General features: G+C 46.7%; 3 non-coding genes across 3 annotated transcripts; all 3 read left to right on the forward strand.

Moving 5' to 3' along the window:
• Window positions 1-700: 700 nt before the first annotated feature.
• On the forward strand, window positions 701-772 carry Pmar_PMAR015194. Its single transcript has one exon. It is a non-coding gene; the product is annotated as a tRNA-Arg (tRNA).
• A 2,183-nt stretch (window positions 773-2,955) lies between these two features.
• On the forward strand, window positions 2,956-3,027 carry Pmar_PMAR015195. Its single transcript has one exon. It is a non-coding gene; the product is annotated as a tRNA-Arg (tRNA).
• Window positions 3,028-4,006: 979 nt separating this feature from the next.
• Window positions 4,007-4,078, forward strand: Pmar_PMAR015196. Its single transcript has one exon. It is a non-coding gene; the product is annotated as a tRNA-Arg (tRNA).
• Window positions 4,079-5,616: the final 1,538 nt, after the last annotated feature.

Consider the following 5,616-nt stretch of genomic DNA (forward strand, 5'->3'; position numbering starts at 1 on the left):
GAATACTGCCCACGAGCGATCATTCTGAATGGTGCTTATCCTTGATTAGCACTGACATTCGGGAAGTCTTTGATTCGACGTTGCATGATGCAATATCCTAAAAAGACGCCAGAGTATCCGTTGAGGGAGGATCAACTTTTCTAAGTTACACCTGAGGTGTAATTGAGTAACCCAATTTGCGTTATGCCTTCTTGGTACACATCTTGTATGATGCTTTCTTTCCTCTATTTGCAATGTAAATTTTGCATTGAAAGTCCACAAGTTGTGAACCACAACAATTTCTGAACCTGTAATGATCGTAGTTTCGATATGGGCTCGTGGCATTTATCGAGTACGAGTTAGTGCTCGGCATGCTCAGCGAGCACGTCTTGCTCGAGTGCCGACGTGCGAGCGTCATGTGCGAATTGAATTCGCCGAGTTCAAACCTCATTCGTACCTGCCCATGTCTTCTCTGCACTTGATCGAGTAACTGCGGACTGAGTACCGATTTGGAGCGACAAGCCCCAGACTTTCTTCTAGACAGAATGAACCACTGTGGTGGTGGACCTGAGCTCTCTATGTCCCTGTCTGACTTCCTTTCCGTCCATAAATTATATCATGTCCATTCAAATTGAGAACTGCTCGATGAGAGTCTCCCATCAGAGTAAGCCACCCTGTAGGTTCTCAACGGTGGCATGCGTTTATACCTTTAGTTACCGGTTATCTCGTGGCGCAATGGAAGCGCGTCGGTTTCCGGAGCCGAAGGTTGCGGGTTCAAGTCCCGCCGGGATTATAGTATAATCATTATACGTGTCTCTTCCTCGCATCACGTATCAGTCCCTGGTTCTATTCCACACCCTTCTTCTCCCTATTAAACGTGGCCTCCGGAGAGTCCCCCGGATGATATCGTAGTCCAACTACGGTACACAATACATTCTCACTACCAGACTTATATCAGATTTTGTAGAGTTTCATACAGTACGACTACCTCGATATATCAATCACTAGAAGAGCCCTGAGTTAGTATGAATTCGTCCAAATAAATACCATAAATGCACCTCTCAAACATCATCGGAGGGTCTTCATAGAGAGGTCCATCGCCTTTCCCAATGATTGCGTTCTTCTGGACACAACCACAGGGATGTATTTCACATTTGTTGGTATTCCCGAACATCACCGTGATTGCCGTTAGACACACACAGTGTGGGGAGATATGCACACAGTCAACTACATGAGTGGCCGACGATATGATTTGTGGAAATCTCGAGAACTCGCATCGGTTTCTGTACATTTGTACTCGAATTCGTATACAGACCCCTATATTTAGTGAGAAAACTCTTAAATTCAGCTGGAAAGCGAACATATATCTCAACACTGGGTACACGTTCTCAATCCCCGATCGTCTCAGACGTGTTGAAAGGTGTTCTGTATCCCGACTGCGATATCCAACGTCAGGTTGAGTGCCCAGAGTGTTGGAAATCAGTGTGTGGGAGATCAATATTGTTGATTGACTCGATCTAGAACGTGCTTTGACGGGATCGAAGACTGAGTGCCCATAACGACGTGCAGACGATAGGAGCAGAATATTAGTAGCCCCTTAGGACGCCCCAACTGGAGTACGACGACATTGAAATACCCATCGTTAAATGGGGATATTTGATATGTTTATATTCTCTTTTACGAAGAGGTCGTTGCTTCCATGGGACCATCTGCATCATCCCTCACATGGGATACGGGTGATAGCATTCGAACATGCTCATACCGTCGGTACATCGGATGACTCCGAAACTCCAGCAGTGGAATATTATCGGATCATCAAGTGAGAGATGCTTGCCATCCTTAGCAATCGTCGCCACTATCTTATAATTTCCTGGACGATGTAGAAAGTAGCTGCCACCACAGCATTCCATCGACAGTGAGTCCAGCCCAATTGTGTTACTCATGAGGTGGCATTTCAGTTTCTGAGATTCCACCAGCTTATCTGTTCTCATACTGAACAGCATCGGATTGGACATCCTCACCACGTCGATCCGGACAGAATAACACCTTTATTCTTGTAGAGACACTGATAGCGTGAGGATTACCAGGAACTCGAGTGAAGCCGAGAAACAAGGAGGGGTACTCCGAGACACTTGGACTTTACTCGCTGGCTGGTTCACTCTGAACACTCTATCATACTATTGTTGAATGTCTGTTGTCCGATAACATACATTCATTTAGTAAAACCCTTCTGACACGGGAGTGTGGGTGAGGAATCACGTAGCGGTAGAGAAGCACCAACACGAAACCCGGAGCCAGCAGGCCCGCATTATTGGCGCTGCGCCACCGCAACGTGATTGATGTGTGAGGCTGACCTTCACACATCTCCCGGGTCGGGAGGGTTGGGTGAAAAGAACCAGAGGGTTCCATCATTGTACTGTAGCAGACTGCTACTAGCAGTGCACGCCGCAGCATATTGCTACGCCACAGCGTCAATCATCATGAGTGAGAGTAGTTGATCATATCAACTTGCTCTGCACGCACGCGCACATAGCTTACGGGTATGAGTCTCTATCGTCTGCGTGCGGGGACGCACGCTTCATAATTGCGTGCTGGGGACACTCCCTCAGTCCGATCAGGTTTTACTCACGCGACACAGAGTTTGCTATCACTTAGGTTGGAATCCCAACTTTGGAGTAGTGGGTAGTGGGGCGAAAGCATGATACGTTCTACAGAAGTTGTGAGATCCGAAAGCCTCGGAAAAATCTCCAAACACAAACGTAACCACAATCTCCAAATTCATACACTGCATGCATGCAATGCAGTTACAATGTCTCTTCTTCTAAAAAGTTTGTGCTAGTTCGGGCATGTTTGACATTTCACGCTGGGTTTGTGATAGAAACGCTGGCCTGCCTCTACTATCCATGCATTGTCGTCTTCGTTCCCGTCATGGAGATTGTCAACAGCAGCGTGAGATCATAATGGAGCGATTTCATCGATCTCGTGGCGCAATGGAAGCGCGTCGGTTTCCGGAGCCGAAGGTTGCGGGTTCAAGTCCCGCCGGGATTGAGATTGGCCTTTACCTTCATCACGTACAAGTCCCCTTTTGTATTCTCTGTTCAGTCTAACAGTAGAACTCCGTGCTGCTATTCGATCTTGTGGGTATGCCGTCATGGACTGAACTCATTGCCATTGAAGTCTCAAGAAAAGACTAACTTGAATAGCTTAGCTATCGGATCTACATATCTATCTAATAATAATAGGGATGGCCATAGCTCGGCCCGAGCAAAAGCACGCGTGCCCATCAGGGTCGCATTCAAGTACAATTAGGTGGCCAGCACAACGAGTCTCAGAACACTGCCCACAAGCGATCATCGTAAATGATGCTGCTCCTTGATTAGCACTGACATTCGGGAAGATTTTGATTCGACGTTGCATGATGCAGTATCCTTAAAAGATGCCAGAGTATCCGTTGAGAGAGGGTCAACTAAGTTGAACTTGAGATGTAATTGAGTAACCCAATTTGCGTTATGCCTTCTTGGTACACATCTTGTATGATGCTTTCTTTCCTCTATTTGCAATGTAAATTTTGCATTGAAAGTCCACAAGTTGTGGCCCACAACAATTTCTGAACCTGTAATGATCGTAGTTTCGATATGCGCTCGTGGCATTTATCGAGTACGATTTAGTGCTCGGCATGCTCCGCGAGCACGTCGTGCTCGAGTGCCGACGCGCGAGCGTCATGTGCGAATTGAATTCGCCGAGTTCAAGCCTCATTCGTACCTGCCCATGTCTTCTCTGCACTTGATCGAGTAACTGCGGACTGAGTACCGACTTGGAGCGACAAGCCCCAGACTTTCTTCTAGACAGAATGAACCACTGTGGTGGTGGACCTGAGCTCTCTATGTCCCTGTCTGACTCCTTCTTCGTCCATACATTATATCACGTCCATTCAAATTGAGAACTCCTCAATGAGAGTCTCCCATCAAGGTAAGCCACCCTGTAGGTTCTCAACGGCGGCATGCGTTCATACTCTTTAGATTTCGTCGATCTCGTGGCGCAATGGAAGCGCGTCGGTTTCCGGAGTCGAAGGTTGCGGGTTCAAGTCCCGCCGGGATTACACATGTCTCTTCCTTTCATTACGTATCAGTCCCTGTTCCTATTCCACGCCCTTCTTCTCCTTATTAAACGTGGCCTCTTGAGAGTCCCCTCGGATGATATCGTAGTCCGACTACGATACACAACACATGAACGTCATCAAACTGGTACCAGGTTTCGTAGAGTTTTATACGGTACGACTACCTCGATATATCAATCACTAGAAGAGCCCCGAGTTAATATGAATTCGTCCAAATAAATACCATACTCGTCACCTCTTACCTTCTTACAATAAGTAGATAATTGGCGCTACGGCGTAGACCATTGTTGGAGATCTTCGGCTAGCAGTATGTACTTCCATCGGTCGAACATCATCGGAGGGCCTCATAGAGAGGTGCATCGCCTTTCCCAATGATTGCGTTCTTCTGGACCGAACCGCACTGTGGAGAGTCCTCAGATTTCGATGGTATTCTGCGGTTACCACAGGGATGTATTTCACATTTGTTTGTATTCCCGAACATCGCTGTGATTGCCGTTAGGCACACACAGTGTGGGGAGATATGCACATGGTCAAGTGCATGACTGGCCGACGATATGAGATTTTTGAGGAAATTTTGAGAAACCCGCATTGGTTTCTGTACATTCTACTCGAATTCGTATACAGACTCCTATAGTCAGTAAGGAAGCTCTTAAATTCAGTTGAGAAAAGCGAACATATATTCCAACACTGGGCACACGTTCTCAATTCCTGATTGATTCAGACGTGTTCTGTATTACGAGTCGTAATTTACGACTGAGAAATCCAACGTCAGATCAAGTGTTCAGAGTTTCCGATGGGAGGTCAATACTGATGATTGATTCGATCTGGAATGTGGTTCGACGGGATCGAAGACTGAATGCCCATAAAGGCGTGCAGACGATGGGAGCAAAATATCAGTAGCCGCTAAGCCGCCAGCTGAAGTACACAAAGCAACTTGAGCGACATTGAAATACTCATTATCAAATGGAGGTATTCGATGATTATATTCGCCATTACGGAGAGATCGTTGCTCCCATGGGACCATCCGCATCATCCTTTACATTAGATACGGGTGATAGCGTTCGAAGATGCTCATACCGTCGGTACATCGGATGATTCCGAAATTCCAGCAGTGGAATATTATCGGATCATCAAGTGAGAGATGCTTGCCATCCTTAGCAATCGTCGCCACTATCTTATAATTTCCTGGACGATGTAGAAAGTAGCTGCCACCACAGCATTCCATCGACAGTGAGTACAGCCCAATTGTGTTACTCATGAGGTGGCATTTCAGTTTCTGAGATTCCGCCAGCTTATCTGTTCTCATACTGAACAGCATCGGATTGGACATCCTCACCGCGTCGATCCGGACAGAATAACACCTTTATTCTTGTAGAGAACACTGATAGCGTGAGGATTACCAGGAACTCGAGTGAAGCCGAGAAACAAGGAGGGGTACTCCGAGACACTTGGACTTTACTCGCTCGCTGGTTCACTCTGAACACTCTATCATACTATTGTTGAATGTCTGTTGTCCGATA

Source organism: Perkinsus marinus (genome assembly GCF_000006405.1).
Source record: "Perkinsus marinus ATCC 50983 genomic scaffold scf_1104296928266, whole genome shotgun sequence".
Classification (NCBI taxonomy): Eukaryota; Perkinsozoa; order Perkinsida; family Perkinsidae; genus Perkinsus; species Perkinsus marinus.